The sequence below is a fragment of the Tachyglossus aculeatus genome, chromosome 6 (assembly GCF_015852505.1).
Source record: "Tachyglossus aculeatus isolate mTacAcu1 chromosome 6, mTacAcu1.pri, whole genome shotgun sequence".
Lineage (NCBI taxonomy): Eukaryota > Metazoa > Chordata > Mammalia > Monotremata > Tachyglossidae > Tachyglossus > Tachyglossus aculeatus.
Window position 1 is genome coordinate 6,439,197 of NC_052071.1, and position 19,857 is coordinate 6,459,053.

General features: G+C 48.5%; 1 long non-coding RNA gene across 1 annotated transcript; it reads right to left on the bottom strand.

Moving 5' to 3' along the window:
• Window positions 1-6,288: 6,288 nt before the first annotated feature.
• Window positions 6,289-9,233, bottom strand: LOC119929484. Its single transcript, XR_005451562.1, has 3 exons — window positions 8,297-9,233; window positions 7,664-7,782; window positions 6,289-7,438 (listed from the first exon to the last, which is right to left on the bottom strand). It is a non-coding gene; the product is annotated as an uncharacterized LOC119929484 (long non-coding RNA).
• Window positions 9,234-19,857: the final 10,624 nt, after the last annotated feature.

A 19,857-nucleotide genomic window follows, 5' to 3' on the forward strand; every position in this document is an offset into this window, starting at 1 on the left:
CCCAGGGCTCAGAAAAGTGCTTTTAACAAATGCCATCATTATTATTGCCTCCACATCCTCAAGGCATCCAGTACCACGGGTCAGTATCAGTGTCAGACTGTGAGCCCCCCAGGGCAGGAATTGAGAGGGGTGGGGTGGCAGTGCCTTCATGCGCCCCTCAAGGGCTCCTAAATTGGAAGCCCCTCGCGTTCAGGGTGAGCCGACCTCAGCTGTCTGGCTGCGACCACCCTTTTTGGGCTTCCCAGTTCCTGTACCCCGTGATACGTGACCCATTCACCCCCGTGGGACTCCATTCCAGTCCCCCCAAAAGCCCCAGAAATGAGTTGGGGTTCAGTAGCCGCACGCTTCTGGGGTGGATGTTGAGCTTGTTGTGGGCAGGGAATGTGTCTGTTAGATTGTACTCTCCCAAGCACTTAGTACAGTGCTCTTGCGCTCAATAAATTCATTCATTCATTCAGTCGAATTGAGCGTAGAGCACTGTACTGTGACGGATTGAGCACCACAACCCTGGCAGCAGCAGCAGAAACTGAGTCCCCAACAGCATTCACTTCGTACTTAGATGGAGAGCACTGTGTTGATCACCGGGAGAATTGGGTTACAAAGGGCAAATCGCTCCTTATAATAATAATAATAATAATAATAATGGCATTTATTAAGCGCTTACTATGTGCAAAGCACTGTTCTAAGCGCCGGGGAGGTTACAAGGTGATCAGGTTGTCCCACGGTGGGCTCACAGTCTTAATCCCCAATTTACAGATGAGGTAAATGAGGGCCAGAGAAGTGAAGTGACTTGCCCAAAGTCACACAGGTGACAATTGGCGGAGCGGGGATTCGAACCCACGACCTCTGACTCCAAAGCCCGGGCTCTTTCCACTGAGCCACGCTGCTCCCTTGAGCCGGAAACCGGTCTGCAGAGTACTTCTGGAGGGCTTGCCGCCCAACTCGTCACGGCTCCTACTTAAATGGGTGCAGTTTATTTCTATTAAATAGAAATAGTCCGTAAGAGTGGGCAGCGAATCTGTGGATTGTTATATTGTGCTCTGTAATCAATCAATCAATCAATCATATTTATTGAGCACTTACTGTGTGCAGAGCACTGTACTAAGCGCTTGGGAAGTACAAGTTGGCAACATATAGACACAGTCCCTACCCAACAGTGGGCTCACAGTCTATAAGACTGTGTAGACAGTAAGTGCTGGATAAATGCAATTGACCAGCTGAAACGGGCGTCTTTAGCAACTGAGGCCTCTCACCCCCATCTGGCTGTTACTACACTGCCCTGTCAAATAGCGTTCAATAAATACTCTTGCTGTTTTAATGCAGCCCTGCCACCCTTTGCTTTACGTACTGATTTGCTCGGGTTTATTTTCTTCTACTTGTACTGCCGATTCAGCTCGCCTTGGGTTCAATATACACAATTTCTTGTATTTGCCATTCCACCTGTGTGTGACTCCATTGTGATGTCTGTCACCTAGACTGGAAGCCTGTTCTTTCATTCAATCGTATTTATTGAGCACTTGCTGTGCGCAGAGCACTGTACTAAGCGCTTGGGAAGTCCAAGCTGGCAACATCTAGAGACAGTCCCTACCCAACAGCGGGCTCACAGTCTAGAAGGGGGAGACAGAGAACAAAACCAAACATACTAACAAAATAAAATAAATAGATAGGTACAAGTAAAATAAATAAATAGAGTAATAAATATGTACAAAAATATGTAATAAATATTTAAAATAGTAATAAATATGTACTTCCCAAGCGCTTAGTACAGTGCTCTGCACACAGTAAGCGCTCAATAAATAATGACTGAATGAATGAATGAACCCAGGCCTGGAAGTCCAAAGGACGTGGGTTCTAATTCCACCTCTGCCACCTGCTTGCTGGGTAACGTGAGGCAAGTCACTCCACTTCTCTGCGCCGTGGTTTTCTCATCTCTAAAATGAGGATTCGATCCCTGTTTTCCCTGTGTAGGACAGGAGCTGTCTCTAACCTAATTAGCTGGTAACTCCTTAGCTGCCAGTACTTAGTTCAGTATTTGGCACAAAGTGCTTAATAAATACTCTTGTTCTCCTAATTATTTTGTTGGCTGGGTCTACGACTAAAGGTGTGACCGCTCAAGCAATCCGGGTATAATAATAATGGTGGTATTTGTTAAGCGCTTATTACGTGCCAAGCACTGTTCTAAGCGCTGGGGGAGATACAAGGTCATCAGGTTGTCCCCCGTGGGGCTCATGGTCTTAATCCCCATTTTACAGATGAGGGAACTGAGGCCCAGAGAAGTGAAGTGACTTGCCCAAAGTCACACAGCTGGCAAGTGGTGGAGCTGGGATTAGAACCCATGACCTTTGACTCCCAAGCCCGGGCTCTTGCCACTAAGCCACACTGCTACTCACCTGCGGGTGGGTTGATTGGTTCAAGCCCATATAATAATAATAACATTTATTAAGCGCTTATTAAGTGCAAAGCACTGTTCTAAGCGCTGGGGAGGTTACAAGGTGATCAGGTTGTCCCACAGATGCTTTGCCTTTCAGATGGTCCCTGGATACATACAAGTCATTGAGGGTGTTTGGGTTCAACCCAATTATCTGCAGACCCCAGAAATGACTCTATCCAGAGCATTCCCCGTCTTCCCCAGGCTTCAAGAAAGGATTTCTCGGAGACATTCAGCAGCCTGGGAAATGTTGAAGGCATTTCCTGTCCCATCACCTCCACCCATCTTTGAGAGCGACGACTCAAACTGAAGAGAAGGGAAGACCCTCAGACTCATGTTTGGAGTTAACAGAGAGTATTTATTATTCCCTGGGATTCTAGGCCAAAGGCTCCCCAGGCGTAACAAAGAGGGAAGGTTGGCTATGTTCAGCAATGGTCCCAGACTCCGGTGGGCATCCTGACGCAGTGGGCCGGGGCTGCCTCGGTAGGGGTGCTGATGAACGATGAGTCGGGGTTGCTTCCGGTTGGCGACAGGCATCTGTTCACGACTGGGCCCAGGAAGCTTTCGTCCGTAATAAGTGTTTGGTTCAGAGTGGGGTAGGAGCCTTGTGAAGGAAGAGAATGAAAAACGGAGGGAGGAGAATCGAAGGTGGTAGAGAGGAGGGGAGAAGCAGCCACCACCCCCAGAATCCCTCCTTTCCTCCCCCCACACCACACTGCCATCGTCCCCTCCCTGATATCCCTCCACTGAGGATCAGGGGGGCACATAATGGTGGTGTTGCAGTGGGATCAGATCTTCAGTTCCACCTCCTCACACCCAATGAGTCAAACCCTGTTCTCCCTCCTACTTAGGACTAAGAGCCCCATGCGGGACAGGGACGTTGTCAAACCTAATTAACTTGTACCTACCGTGTGTTCAGAGCAGGATTTGACACGTGGCAGGTCCTTAACAAATTCCATTGAAAAAGAACGTAAAAACTCTGAGGGATTTTCGGTCCACCACCTAATTGACCTCTACAGATCGCACCCCCTTTCAGAGAAGAGGCTCAGGCCGTGAAGGAGGGAAGACCTTCAGGCTCAAGATTGGGGTTAAAGCATTGTAGTTGTTGTTCCCAGGGATGCTAGTCCAGAGGCTCACCGGGTGTATCTAAGGGGGAGGGTTGGCGATGGTCAGCGACGGTTCCAGGCCCCGTTGGGCTTCCTGTGGCAGTGGTTCGGGGGCTGTCTCGGCTGCCGTGGTGAAGGAAGACGAGTCGGGATCGTTCCCGGGTGGCTACCGGCAGGCTGGTGGTCACTTCCGAGTGAGCGGTATCTCAGCTAGGCCGGAGGGCTGTGGTCCAGGAACCAACCGGAGGGAGCTGTTGTGGTTGAGGTCTTCTGGATAGCGGGAGGGAGGAGCGTGAGAGGGAAGGGGATGGAGACGGAAGATGGTGGAGAACCAGCCCCCACCCCAAACACTCCCCTCTTTCCCGTCCCTCCCTCCCCTGCACTGCCACCGTCCCCCCCGTACAGTCCCCTCACTGAGGATCGGGGGGCACCTAGTGGCAGTGCCGCAGTGGGATCAGAGCTTGCATTCTGGTGGCACACCCGGCGTCTCAACCCTTCGCCTCCCACCGCTCCCCTCCCGCCGTGCTGCCCCTGCCGCCCCCCTGCAATATGGGGCCGCAGGGGCAGTGGCCAGGGCACTGGTGCCAGTGTAGACACACCACTCCTTTGCTAGCCGGGGATGCCCTGTTGCTCCACCTGTATCTTCATCTCATTCTTCCTGGATACGGGAAGGCCGACAGACTCCTGCTGGAGGGAACAGAAGTCTCCCCCCCCGGATTTTGAAATGGAAAAGCCCGGGCAAATGCACGGCCCTTCTGTCGGCCCGATGCTTTTCCACCCTCGAAGCCCACTCCGAGGGTGACCGGTGAGCCTGTCCTTCCGGGAAATCTTCCCCGCCTCCTACCTCTGCCCAAGCGGCTGCCGAGGGCCTTTTCTGCACCCCACGAAGCCTCTGTGCTGCTCCTCCCGGATGGGGCCCGGTGCCTGCTGCCCCAGGTGTGTGAGGTTGAGCCCGGAACACTAACGCTTATGAACTAAATCCCTAGGCACTCGGTTCTGTGAGATGCAAAATAATAAAAAGTTCCCCAGTTGAAGGAGAAGCCGTCCTGGGTTTCCCAACAAAGAGCAAATATTTTAAAATCCAACCAATGCAGAGCTCTAAATCACTAGAAAACCAGGCTAGATTTTCCCCTGGAGCAAGCTGGTGAGCCCCCATGCGGGACAGCGACTTTTTGTAACCTAATTACCTAATACCTATCCAGGCGTTTAGTGCAGGGTTCGACACATGGCAGATGCTTAACAAACTTCCTTGGGAAAAAAAATACTCAAAGGCATTTTCTGTCTACCATCTGGTTGGCCTCCACAGATCGCATTCCCTTTCAGAGAAGCTTAAGTCACAAAGAAGCGAAGACCCTCAGGCTCAAAATTGGGGTTAACACAGAGTAGTTATGTTCCCCGGGATTCTAGTCCAGAGGGTCACCGGGCGTATCTAAGGGGGAGGGTTGGCAATGGTCAGCAACGGTCCTGGGCTCCGTTGGGCATCCTGTGGCAGTGGTTCGGGGGCTGTCTCGGCTGTGGTGATGAAGGATGGGTCAGGGTTGTTCCCGGATGGCTATCGGCAGGCTGGTGGTCACTGCCAAACGAGCGGGATCACGGCTAGGCCGGAGGGCTGTGGTCCAGGAACCGGAGGGAGCTATTGTGGTTGAGGTCTGGACTGAGGGGAGGGAGGAGCATGAGAGGGAAGGGGATGGAGACGGAGGGTGGTCGAGAACCAGCCCCCATCCCAAACACTCCCCTCTTTCCTGTCCCTCCCTCCCCTGCACTGCCACCGTCTCCCCCCGTACAATCCCCTCACTGGGGATCGGGGGGGGGGGGGGGGGGGGGGGGGGGGGCACCTAGTGGCAGTGCTGCCGTGGGATCAGAACTTGCGTTTCACTGCGGCACATCTGGTGTGTCAACCTTTTGCCTCCCACCGCTCCCCTCCCCACTGCGGCCCCTGCCGCCCCCTTGCAATATGGGGCCGCAGGGGCAGTAGCCCGGGCACCGGTGCCGATGTGGACACACCACTCCTTGGCTAGCCAGGGATGCCCTGTTGCTCCACCTGTATCTTCATCTCATTCTTCCTGGACGTGGGAAGGCCGACAGGCTCCTGCAGGTGGGAACAGAAGTCCTCCCCGCGGATTTTGAAACGGAAAGACCAGGGCGAATGCACGGCCCTTCTGTCGGCCCGACGCTTTTCCGCCCTCGAGGCCCATTCCGAGGGTGACCATCCTTCCGTGGAATTTCCCCCGCCCCCCACCCCCCGCCTCCTACCTCTGCTCAAGGGGTGCCAAGGGCCTTCTCTGCTCTTCACGGAGACTCCATGCTGCACCTCCCGGATGGGGCCCGGTGCCTGCTGCCTCGGGTGGGTGAGACCGAGCCCAGAGCACCGGACTCCACCTGCCTCACCGACTCCATCCCTAGACGCTCGGCGCTGTGAGAAGCCAGTACTCAAAAGTTCCCCAGGTGAAGAAGGAGCTGCCCTGGGTTTCCCAACAAACAGCAAGTATTTAAAAATCCAACAAATGCAGAACTCTAAATCACTAGAAAACCAGGCTGGATTCTCCCCTGCAGTGTGTTGGTGGGGCCTGATTTATCTTACTGAGCTCACTTCCTCATAGCCAGTTTTTTTTTTTTTAAATGGTATATTCTAATTGCTTACCCTGTGCCAGACAATGTACTGAGCACTGGGGTAGATAGAAGCTGCTCAGGTTGGACACAATCTCTTTCCCGTAAAGGGCTCACAGTCTTAGTCCCCATTTTACAGATGAGGGAACGGAGGGACAGAGAAATGGAGTGACTTGCCCAGGATCACCCAGCGGACATGTGGCGGGAACCGGGATTAGGATGTTTGATAACCAAAAAGACAAAGATACGCTTTCCCATCTCTCCTCTTCCGAATGCATAGACCCAAGAGGGTTATTTCTTTATTCTGAAAAAGCTCCACATATCCACGTCCAATGGAAATGACTATTATGTGCGTTTTATATGTCAGTGAGGCTTTTAATTCTTAATTTTAATGTTAAGCTATTTCATTGAGTTTTGTATTCCCAGCTTTATTTTATAATTATTTTACTTTAACTAGTTTATTGGTTTGAGTGTTCTGTGTTTTTCTATGTCAGTGAGGACTTTAATTCTTAATTTTAATTTTAAAGTATTTTACTGAGTTTTGTGTTTCCTAGCCTCATTTTATATTTTTATTTCATTTTAACTAGTTTATCGGCTTAAAAAATCTGATTTGATTCCTGGAGGACCTGTTTTTATCTTTACATTATCTAAATTAGATAAAAATAATATTCCATTGAACATGGATTGGGTGGTGGCAAATCCAGTATGTTTTTGTGGAAAACAATGGAGGGAGATGGGAAAGGATTTATCCCTGGGCTGGGCTTTAGTCATTTGGATGGTACATCATAATTTTGGTATGATGCCATAGAACTTTGCCCGTTTTTCTTGTTGAAATTTGAAACCCGGCCCTGTAGGCCAGAGGTTGATTTAAAAAAAAAAGCCCCAGATTATTCGGACTCTGCCCGGAGCCATTTCCCTCTTGGCTTCTGCAGATTTCCTTTCCTCCTGCCCTAAGCCCCAAAGACCAGGAGGAGCTGATGGTTTGATGGGGCTATACAGCAAGAAGTAATTTTCTCCCTCCCTTCAGCACCTGGGGCTTGAAGACTGGGGTGAGGGGAGAAGGAGTTCTTCCCAGGAGACTCCAGGGTTAAGATTAAACCAAGACTTTTTGCACAATGCAAATACTTTGTTTTCCCTTTCCAGTAGTCTGGGCCATAAAGACCGGAAGCTGCGGCTTGGACCCGCAACGGGTTTCTTTTAAGAGCTGCCTGATTTTTTCCAACCAGAGTTGCCGGATTTCCGTTGCTCTTCTCCAGCCGTGTACCACAGATGGAGTCTTTGTTCATCCACGCTGGCCCTGTAAGTGGGTGGAAAATAAGATTAAATTTTTGACTGTGCACACAGACAAAGAGATAGCCTACAGAATCAGCACTCATCCCTAGTAATTTTTCTCCTGAATAGAACCCAGTTATTATGTAGCGGGCTCCCTCCCAGAGCCAGTTCCGGGACCTGGGTCTGTATGATACTGCAGGCAACGGTCACTCTATCTGTGCCCCTAACACACCTCCTGAAGAGCTCCCACCTTAACTTTCTCTTTGGTCCTTTGAGGAGGCTGTGCTGAACCTTCCGAGGTTGCTGCTTCCATGGGAGAGGCAGGAGAGACGTGAGCTAATGACCCGATGGAGTGGGAGGGCTGCAAACCTGCAAATTCAGGGGAAGGAGAAGTCAGTTGTTGCAGAGCACACCCACTAACTCATTATTTGATCCTCAAGCTACATCAAGGTCATTGGCTCTAGAGCAAGCTGGGAGGCAAGAGCCCACAGGCCTACTGGTCTTTCTCTAGGCCTGTGGGATATCTAGAGGCTTCACAGAGAAATCCCATTTCAGGGAAAACACAAACCATTCTGGAAGCCCGACCGAGGACCGTTTCTCAGCGATTTCACACAGGCGAAAGGAAGTTGAGGGCTTGCGAGATATTTATTGCCCAGGCTCCATTTTGCCTTAGGTCTGAATTATATTCCATAGAACCTCAGAGCACATACTCAAGTACGATAACATTAAAATGTTTATCCCAGGGTGAAATGTTCACCCATTTATGGTGTCCTCAGGGCGCGTGTGGGATCCATCCTGCTTTCTTCCTAATGAGAATCCAAAGGACTCTCAAACGTGCCCTCCCCTAGAATACAGGTCCCATCCTCCCCGCAGCCCCTCTTACCTGATGCAGAGGACCTGCGGGACTCTGTCTTCTTCTGAGAAGGCTGAGCAGCCAGGGAGAGAGGATAAAGGGGAAACCCTTCCAGGGGTGGTGGGAGGAATTATCCCGAGGGTCTTCTCTACTGCCACCTCAAATGTTTGCTCTCTACCAGACAGTGCCATTAAGACCTGGGGTAGAGGGTGATCTGAGAGATTTTGCATGAAGCCAATCTCTCCTTTTTTCCTCAAATAATCTTTCAGTTCCCTGGAGAACACAGGCCCTAAAGACCTGAAGAGAAGGAGTTTAACGTGCTCTGAAAACCTGAAGGAGACAAATTAGTGGGAGAATTAAATAAGCCATGAAGACTTTTGAACAGACTGAGAGGACCTGTAGGAGAGAATTCAGCAGGCCGTAAAGACCCGCAAGGGAGAATTGAATGGAATAATGAAATCAGCCAGACAGTATGAATGTGGGAATTAAACAGGTCGACAAAACCTAAAAGTGAATTTGACAAGCCATGAAGGCCTGAGGGAGAGAATTAAGTGTGAGAATTAAACAGGCCAAGCAGACGGGGTGAACGGCATGAAGCCGGTCTCTCCTGTTCCCCAGCAAATATTCCTTTTCCATTAGAGTTCCCAGGCCATGAAGACCTGAAAGAGAGAATTAAACGGGAGAATGAAATAAGCCTTGAAGGCCTGCAGAGGAAACTCCAACAGGCCATGAAGACCCGAATGAGAGAATGAAACGGATTCGACGGGCCTTGAAGACCCGCAATGGGATGTCAAACAGGGTAAGTGGCATGAAGCCAATCACTCCTCATCCCCTCTATTATTCACTTGGATTTCGAGTGCCCAGCTTGTCAAGACCTGATGGAGAAAATTGAATGGGAACATTCAGCGGGCTGTGAAGACCCAATGAGGGATAATTAAATGGGAGAACTTAACAGGCCTCGAAGACCCGAAGTGGAATTTCAAACCGGATGAGTGTCCCCAAGCCAATCTCTCCTCTTCCCCCTCAAACATTTTCTCTGCTTCTGAGTACACAGGCCATGAAGACCTGAAGGAGAGAACTGAATGGGAGAATTAAAGAGGCCTTGAAGACCTGAAAGGAGATTGTTCAGTGATGTAAATCAACAAGCCTTGAAGACCTGCCACAGAAATTCAAATAGAGTGAATGGCCTGAAGCCCATCTCTTTTTTTTCCCCCTCAAATATTCTCTTTGCCTTCGAGTATGTAGGCAGTGAAGGCCTGTGGTGGAAATACAAATAGGCCATGAAGACCTGGAGGACAGTGGGAGAATTAAACAGGCCTTGAAGACCTGCAGTGGGAGTTCACAAAGGATATGTGGCATATAAGTCAAATCTCTCCTTTGCCCTTGAAACATTCTCTCTGTTCTCTGGAGAACGCAGGTCATAAAGACCTGTTGGAAATGATTGAACAGGCCATGGAGACCTGCAGGGGTAAACTGAATTGTGGAATGAAACAAGCCATGAAGACCTGCAGGGGACAATTGAATGGGACAAGAAAATAGGCCGTGAAGACCTGCAATAGAAATTCTGACAGGATAAATGGCATGAAGCCAGTCTCCCCTTTACCTCCTTAAATGTTCCCTCTGCTTTTGGCTACAAAGCCCGTGAAGACCTGAACGAGAGCATTACGTAGGCTATGAAGACCTGAAGGGAGATTCTTCAATGAGAGAATTCAAGAAGCCTTGAAGACTTGCCATAGAAATTCCAATGGGATGAAGGGCATGAAGCCCATCTCTCCTTTTCCCCCTCAAATACTTTCTTTGCTTTTGAGTACGCAGGCGGTGAAGACCTGCGGTGGAAAGACAAACAGGCCATGAAGACCTGGAGGACAGTGGGAGAACTGAACAGGCCTTGAAGACCTGCAGTAGAAATTCTGAAACGAGATGTGGCATATAATTCAAATCTCTCCTTTGCCCTTCAAGTATTCTCTCTGCTGGAGCACGCAGGTCACGAAGACCTGAACGAGAGGGTTAAACATGCCATGAAGACCTGTAGGGGAGAATTAATTTGAGGAATGAAATAAGCCCTGAAGACTTGCCGGGAAGAATTGAATGGGACAAGTAAACAGGCCCTGAAGACCTGTAGGGGAAATTCTGAGAGGTTAAACGGCATGAAGCCATTCTCTCCTTTCCCCCCTGAAATATACCCTCTGCTTTTGAATGCATGGGCCGTGAAGACATGAAGCAGAGAAATAAATGGATTAAATAAATAGACCATGAAGACCCAAACAGGAGATGATTCATTCAAAGGGAGCGTTAAACAGGCCTTAGATATCTGCAGTAGAATTTCAAATGGGATGAAGGGTACGTAGCCAAATCTTTCTTTTCTCTCCTTTCCCCCATTCTTGGGGATTCGAGTTCCCCAGGCCACAAGGACCTGAAGGAAAAAATTCAATGGGAGAAGTAAACTGGCCTTGAAGGCCTTCACTGGACTTTCTAAGAAGATGAATGGCATGAAGCCAATCTCTCCTTTTCCTTCTCCTTTTCAAGGCAAATGTTCTTCCCTGCTTTTGAGTACACAGGCCGTGAAGACCCGAAAGAGAGAATTAAACAATCCTCGAACACTGGAAGTGGAACTTCAAACAAGATACATGGAGCTGAAGTCCGTCTCTCTTATTAACCATCACTTTTTGTTTTCAAGTACTCAGGCCGTAAAGACCTGAAGGAGGGAATAAATGGGGGTAATAGGCAGTGAAGACTGAACAGGAGACCATTAAATAGGAGGACCGAACAGGCCATGAAGACCACCTCTTCCCCCTCAAATGTTCTCTTTGCTTTTTGAGGAGGCAGGCCTTGAAGACCTGAAGGAGAGAATCTGCAGGCCGTGAAGACCCGAAAGGAGATAGTTAAAGGAGAGAATTCAACAAGCCTTGAATACCTTCCATGGAAATTCAAACATGTCAAATGGCAAGAAGCCCATACTTTTCTCTCTCAAGTATTCTCTTGGCTTTCAAATTCGCAGGTGTTCAGGATGCACCGTGGGAAACTCAATCAGGCCATGAAGGGCAGTGGGGGCCTTCAACAGGCCTTGAAGACCTGCAGTGGAAATTCACTAAGGATACATGGCTCAAGTCAAATCTCCCCTTCACTCCTCACATTCTCTTTCGGCCCTCTGGAGAACACAGGCCATAAAGACTCGAAGGAGGCGATTTACTAGGTCTGAAGATCTGAAGGAGAGAATTAAATGGGAGAATTAAACAGGCTGTGAAAACCTGCAGTGGAAATTCAAGCAGGATATGGTGGCATGAATCTAGTTTCTCCTTTTCCCCCTTGCCCTCTCAGAAACACAGGCTGTGAAATGTTAAAGGGAAAAAAGTAACCAGGTCTTGAAGACCTGAAGAAAATTAAGCAGGATATTTGGCATGAAGCCAGTCGTTCACTCCAGGAGCTGGGACACAAAAATTGGAGTGTTTTTTTTTTTTTTTACTTAAGAAGCTGCACTAGATATTGCCGGGCAACACTTTCCTCTTTTCCCTTCAAATAAATGAATGGAGGTGGATTTCCTCTGCAGTTCTAGATGGATTTTGTGGAAAATGTGAATTTCTCTCCATTTTGATCTCAAATCTGGTTTTTCTCCCTCCACATTCCTGGCCATAAAGGCCTGGGGTGGAACTCTCCCAAGCCTCTGGAGGGGTGTCTTGGGTTTAAAAGAGTTTCCCTTTATCCATCTCTTTCCCAGTGGACTGCAGCTTGATCCATTCTTCTATTTTCCTCATCATTGTCTTCCTTCTTCCAAGTCACTTTACTTGCGGGAATCCAAGCCATTTGGAGTTTTTGACTTTTGGTCATATCCTTCGGAGGGGAAAAAATACAAGTCCAAACCCACTTTACCGACATCAAAATATGGATTCAAAATTAGCATGGTATTTTTTTGTCAGTTTGCCCCAGTTAATATTTTGGTTTTCTTGCTGAGTGTGGCAGACATGGCATCTTGAAGCCTCTCATGATTATGGACTATACACATAGAAAGGAGAAGGAACTAGTCACCCGAGCCCTTGCATACACATCACATACGAGCACGTGTGCTCAATTGGCTTTGAAGTGGTTTGTGCAGCGATGAAAAACTATTTAGGGAAGGAGTTGGGATAAGCACTATGAAATGATTGGAAACCCTCAAACCAGACAATTGCCCCAATTCGCCTTCTCCTCCCCTTAGAGGATCTGAATCCAGGTTTCCCTCACATCATCCTGCCCACATCTTCCCTTCTTTCTTACCTTTGGTGTCTGCCACCTTCTCAGCCCCGGGCCCTCCTCGCCCTCCCCTTGACTGAGTGCAGCTGCCCTCAAGATGCAGGTCTGAAGCTGGATTCCTTCCGGAGAACATCTTGTAACATCTTCCTGTGCCCGTGGATACGAAGGCTTCGGGGCGACGGTGCCTTTCTGTGAAAGCCGTGACGATGATGGGAAAGGGTGAGTGACTTCATTTTTAGATTCCTACTGATTACCTATTATTAACGGGCATCGTAACTAGCATTGGAGAACGAATGACAAACTTCTAAAAGGGCAAACATTTCCATCAGAAAGTACTTCTGAATCTAAGGAGGACTGGAGCCTGTAGGGAAACAAATGACTGGGACTATAATTCAGTCCTGTATTAAAGTGTGCTTTTTGTCAATGGGAAAACCAGTCATTCCCTCTTAATTTTACCCTTAGCCGGACGACTCCTCACCTTGTGACCGGCTACTAGGGACCACATTTCCTCCTCGGAACAGAATGGTTTTCTGCTGCTGCTGCAACTGCCTGGGGTCTTTCCCCCTTTTACTTTTTCTTCCTTTTTTAAAAAAATCAATCCAGAAAGTCTCAATTTAATCACAAGTATATTTAAAAACTACAATGAATACTGACAGTCAGGTATTCCTTAGAGACCTATTGTAAGTTATTGTATTCACTCAAAGAAAATATTCAAGAAGCCTGCTATAAACCTATATTATGTGACCACTACTTCATTTTCTCAATACAACTTTATGAGAAGCAGCGTGGCTCAGTGGAAAGAGCACAGGCTTTGGAGCCAGAGGTCATGGGTTCAAATCTCGGCTCCGCCAATTGTCAGCTATGTGACTTTCGGCAAGTCACTTCACTTCTCTGGGCCTCAGTTACCTCATCTGTAAAATGGGGGTTAAGACGGTGAGCCCCCCGTGGGACAACCTGATCCCTTTGTAACCTCCCCAGTGCTTAGAAAAGTGCTTTGCACATAGTAAGTGCTTAATAAATGCCATTATTATTATTATTACTATTATTATTTTTAATATGGCACCACAGTTAATGGAACTTTCTGGACCTCTGTGGGGTGCAAACCTTCCGGCCAAGCAGTTGGGACAGTACAACAGAAGTTGAGTGACTTCTGTCCTTCAGAGTTGTCATTGTTCCCCTCTATCCCATTATTGGTAAAGATCTGAACAGACTAGTTTGCTATCTCGAGTTCAGAGTATAAAATTCCCGTTATTTTCAGAATCAATTATTCAGGGAAACATTTTAGAAGTAAAATAACCATTCCCCACATCACCTAACTTGTGTTTCTCATTGAAAAATTTATTTTAAAAGACTCATCCCAGGAATGACGGTACATAAAGTTTAGAGGACGCAAATTCAGTCCCGCTCCTCAGCATTTTGTTCAAGGGTTCTTCCAATACTGATTAACGTATGCATCCCTCAACAACAGATGGTCCTTGGCTCTTCCCTACACCTAATCCTTTTAATTGGAGAATTTGCCACTCACCGTCTTCCCTTTCTGCCGCTGCAGGTAGCACGTGAGTGTCCGAGGGGTAAACACGACTCTCGCAGCGGAGAACCTACTGGGCCGAGGCAGCCGAAGCTGGAACTGGCACCTGGGGGATCCCGGCCGGAAGCGTCCCCTGAACTCCGGTGATGCAGGTGACTGACTCGGTGAGTACAGAATTCCTGAAAAGAATCAGTGGAGTCTGAGGGCAAAGTTTCACCAAAATTTACCTCAATAACTGAGACTCATTCTCCGATAAGGCGACATCACAGAATTACAGGCCTAAGAAATTTCACTGCTCTTGATAAAAAAAAGTTTTTCAATTTCCTCACTTAGAACAATGCCCAATGTCAGTAGTCAGGGGAGAAAATCAAACCTATCACTATCACTCCTAATAGGATTATTTTTTGGTTTTTAAGTATGTTTCCTGAGGAAATAAGCACTAAATTTCCTTGTTACCTACTCTTAGAATTTCCACTTCACACTTGCCCTAGTTAACTTCAGTTTCCATTCTGTTTAACTGTGGCTAGTTGACTTGGTCAACTGCACTGCCTATCCCTGCCTGCCTGAAATGTCAAGGTACAGAACACCTCGAGTTTCTTCCCCTGAAAACAAATTTGGGAAAAGTTCTTTGAGGAAAGTATTAAGAAGTTTCCCTAGTTTTATTTTGGATATCGAGTTTAAGAGCAGTATATTTGAGATGAAAAAAACAACCGTGGAAAACAGCTTTTTCCAAGGTATATTTGGAAAACTAAAAAACAGAATTTTTTCTACAACATTAGAAATGAATTGCGATACTTATTTTTTTTTTTTTTGAGTCTTGTGGTCGGCTCCATATCTCCTTTCAGTGAATTTCCCGATCTCTACAGGTCTGCTGGATCAGCTCCCCTCCTCCAGTGAGCCCAGCTCTGTCCCCCATGGATTCCCTCGTGGTATTTCCTCAAGCACCTGAGTGCAGAACAGACACCCAGCAGTCTCACTCCCCTTTTCCTTTTCCCCTCCAAGGAGGCCAAATCCCTTCCTAAATTCTTCAGACAAAAATCTGAAGAACAGCAAATCAAACCCACAAATTCATCTGCTGACAGGCTACAGCAGAAATCGATCTACCTGTTCATCCGTCAACGGTAGGTTCTACCTTGCCTCCTTCACCCAATCCTTAGAATGGGAATTTCTCACTTACCATCTTCAGGCCCTGTAGCTGTTTCCAGCATAGTAGTCGATATCTGAGGGGTAGACCTGTTTGTCCCTGTTGGATGGAGGCAGCTGCTCCACTTCAGTGTTCCTGACCTGAGAGGTCCCCTTCACTCCACAGTCATGTGGGCATCCCAGGTCCCTGAAAAGAATTAACCTGGCTTGATCACAAACCCTCACCAAAATTTTCCAAGATTACCACAGGGATTCCTTCTACAGTAGTGCCGCGACACAGAACGAGAGGCCTAAGAAATTTCACCGATGTCTCTAAAAATTGCTTTTTCTCACAAAAAATATTACCCAGTGCCAGTTGTCAGTAGAGAAATTGTATCTGTCACAGTGATTTCTAATCTATCTATATGGTTTTAAGGAGATTTTAAGTCAATTTCCATAGGAAAATTACCATCAAATTCCTTTTTGTTTACTTTTAAAATTTCCTGTTCTTCTTTTTTCCCACTTAAGCTCAGTTAACATTCTGTTTTACTTGGCCTAATTGCCACAAAGCTTACCTTTACCACCTATCTCTTCACGCCTGAAATTCAAAGGTATAAAGCTGAGAAGGTCTAGTTTTCTTAACACTGAAAACAGACAGGAGAAAAAAGTGAGAAAAATATCATCTAATGTCCATCTTTTCATCAGTCCATTTTTTATTTTGGTGAAATGATTAAAAGGGAAATTTTTGTAGGCAAAGACACCATTGAGAACAGTTTTTTTTCCAAGGGTATACTTAGAAAACATAGAAATAGAATTTTCTCTCCAGCATCCAAAATAAATTAAGGTACTTACTTTTAAGACAGACGGTCAATGCTTTATCCCCACTGCAAATGTCTCTGCGTGGGAAAGCTGGACCATAGGCAGCTCTCTCTCTTGTGGGCCTGGCTCTCCTCACAGGAGATTTCTTCAGAGTACTTCTGACCTGAGGGACACAAAATGCAGGACAAACCTGCCACGAATCCCCAGCCCCCTTCCCTTTTCTCTTCAAGCAGGATAAATACCTTCATTATTTCCTAGGATGAAATATTTAGCAACAACAAGAAAAACCCCACAAGTCATCAAGAAGTAGCATTCCTTCAACACTCAAATTCACCTGCAGAATAGCTGTAGCAGAAATTGATCAATCCATTCATCCCTGACAGGTTCTACCTTTTTCCCACCATCTTATCTCTAAAACAGAGGAATTTCTTACTCACCATCTTCTTGCCCTGAAGCTGCTACCAACATGTGGGTACCTTGGAGAGTAGACCAGTCTTCACCAGCTGAGCATCTAGCAGGGTGGAGGCAGATGGGAACTGGAACTGGCATTCAGGCTTCCTGACCCGAGGCGTCCACTGAACTCCAGGGTCACGGATGAAGACGTGGGCGATGCGAGTTCCTGGGAAGAATCAACTGAGTTTGAGCAACAAGCTTCACCAAAATCTTTCTAGATAACGGTAGGGATTTCTTCTCCAATAATGCCGCATCAGAAAGCTTGGAGTCCAAGACATTTTGCTTGTGCCTCTTCACGTTCATCATTTTCCTCAAAACGTTACCCAGTGCCAACAGTCACTGGAGAAAACCGTACCTTTCACAATGATGTTTAGGAAAGAATTTGGTGTTGAGATTTTAAAGGAAATTTCTAGAAGAAATTTACAAATTCCTCTTCACCTGCCTTTTAAATTTCCTACTCTAACCTCCCTTTATCTCCTTCATTTGGCATGATTAACTCAAGTCTACTGCACCACCTATCTCTCCCTGACTGAAATACTAAGTTTCTTCCACGGAAAACAGATTGGGGAAAAAGTTCTGAGAGGGCAGTCTTAAAAGTTTCTCCCTTGAAAGCTCAAGGGAAATATTTTGTAATGAAAAAATAATGGCGGCAGGCAACTTTTTTAAAAGTATGTTTGTAAAATGAACAAACCAAATTTTGTTTCTGATATTAGAAATCCATTTTGGGGTACTTATTTTTTTTTTGTGCCAGGCATTCTTTCTGCTCCTCATGTTCTTGGTGAGTGTCCCGGTCTGTTTCCGGTTGGTGACAGGCATCTGTTCACGACTGGGCCCAGGAAGCTTTTGTCCTAAATAGGTGTTTTGTTCAGAGGGGAGGTAGAAGACTTGTGAAGGAAGAGAATGAAGAAAGGAGGGAGGAGAATTGAAGGTGGTAGAGAGGAGGGGAGAAGCAGCCCCCACCCCCAGAATCCCTCCTTCCCTCCCTCTCCTGCACTGCCACCGTCCCCTCCCTGATATCCCTCCACTGAGGGTCAGGGGGTGGGGGTGGGGGTGCCTAATAGCGGTACTGCAGTGGGATCAGATCTTCAGTTCCACTTCCTCACACCCAATGAGTCAAACCCTGTTCTCCCTCCTACGTAGGATCAAGAGCCCCATGCGGGACAGGGACGTTGTCAAACCTAATTAAATTGTACCTACCGTGTGTTCAGAGCAGGCTTTGACACATGGCAGGTTCAGATTCCATTGATAAAGAACTTAAAAACTCCGAGGGATTTTCTGTCCACCACCTAATTGACCTCTACAGATCGCACCCCCTTTCAGAGAAGAGGCTCAATCCACAAAGGAGGGAAGACCCTCAGGTTCAAGGTTGGGGTTAACGCAGAGTTGTTATTATTCCCAGGTATTCTAGTCCAGAGGCTCACCGGGCGTATCTAAGGGGGGAGGGTTGGTGATGGTCAGTGACGGTCCCGGGCTCCGTTGGGCATCCTGAGGCAGTGGTTCGGGGGCTGTCTCGGCTGTGGTGATGAAAGACGAGTTGGGGTTGCTCCCGGATGGCTACCGGCAGGCTGATGGTCACTTCCAAATGAGCGGGATCACGGCTAGGCCAGAGGGCTGTTGTCCAGGAACCGGAGGGAGCTATTGTGGTTGAAGTCTGGACTGAGAGGAGGGAGGAGCGTGAGAAGGAAGGGGAGGGAGACAGAAGATGGTCGAGAACCGGCCCCCACCCCAAATACCCCCTCTTTCCCGTCCCTCCCTCCCCTGCACTGCCACCGTCCCCCCCGTACAGTCCCCTCACTGAGGATCGGGGGGCACCTAGTGGCAGTGCTGCCGTGAGATCAAACCTTCTGTTCCACCGTGGCACACGTGTCTTCTCAACCCTTGGCCTCCCACCGCTCCCCTCCCGCCATGCTGCCCCTGCCGCCCCCCTGCAATACGAGGCCACAGGGGCAGTGGCCCGGGCACTGGTGCCGACGTAGACACACCACTCCTTCGCTAGCCGGGGATGCCCTGTTGTTCCGCCTGTATCTTCATCTCTTTCTTCCAGATGCGGGAAGGCTGACAGGCTCCTGCTGGAGGGAACAAAAGTCCTCCCCCTGGATTTTGAAAAGGAAAGGCCGGGGCAAATACACGGCTCTTCTGTCAGCCCAACGTTTTCTGCCCTGGGTGGCCGGTGAGCCCATCCTTCCGGGAAATCGCTCCTGCCCCCACCACCCGCCTCCTACCTTTGCCCAAGGGGTGCCGAGGGCCTTTTCTTATCCTCAGGGAGACTCTGTGCTGCTCCTCCTAGATGGGGCCCGGTGCCCGCTGCCCCAGGTGGGTGAGGCCGAGCCTGGATCGTAAACGCTCATAAACTAAATCCCTAGACACTCTGTTCTGTGAGAGGCAAATACTAAAACGTTCCCCAGCTGAAGAAGGAGTTATCCTGGGTTTCCCAACAAAGAGCAAATATTTTAAAATGCAACAGAGGCAGAGCTCAAATGTCTAGAAAACCGGGCTACATTTTCACCTGGAATAAGTTGGTGGGGCCCCATGCGGGACAGGGGCTTTGTTTAAACTAATGACCTTACACCTATCCAGGTGTTTACAGCCAGGGTTCCACAAGTGGCAGACGCTTAACAAATTCCCTTGGAAAAAGGAACTCAACGGCATTTTCTGTCTACCATTGGGTTGGCCTCCACAGATCGCACCCCATTTCAGAGAAGATGCTCAAGTCATGAAGGGAAGATCCTCAGGCTCAAAAGTGGGGTAATGCAGAGTAGTAGTTATTCCCAGGGATTCTAGTCCAGAGACTCACCGGGCATGTCTAAGGGGGAGGGTTGGCGATGGTCAGCGACGGTCCCGGGCTCCGTTGGGCGTCCTGAGGCAGTGGTCCGAGGGCTGTCTCGACTGTGGTGCTGAAGTGCAGGTCGGGTTTCTTTCCCGGTGGCTACCGGCAGGCTGGTGGTCACTTCCAAACGAGCGGGATCACGGCTAGGCCAGAGGGCTGTGCTCCAGGAACCAGAGGGGGCTATTGTGGTTGAAGTCTGGACTGAGGGGAGGGAAGAGTGTGAGAGGCAAGGGGATGGAGACGGAAGATAGTGGAGAACCAGCCCTCACCCCAAACACTCCCCTTTTTCCTGTCCCTCCCTCCCCTGCACTGCCACCGTCTCCCCTGTGTACAATCCCCTCACTGGGGATGGTGGGGGGAGCACCTAGTGGCAGTGCCGCAGTGGGATCAGAACTTGCATTCTGGTGGCACATCTGGTGTCTCAAGCCTTCGTTCGCCTCCCACCGCTCCCCTCCTGCCGTGCTGCCCCTGCCACCCCCCTGCAATATGGGGCCACAGGGGCAGTGGCCCGGGCACTGGTGCCGACGTAGACACACCACTCCTTCGCTAGCCGGGGATGCCCTGTTGCTCCGCCTGTATCTTCATCTCGTTCTTCCAGGAGGCGGGAAGGCCGAC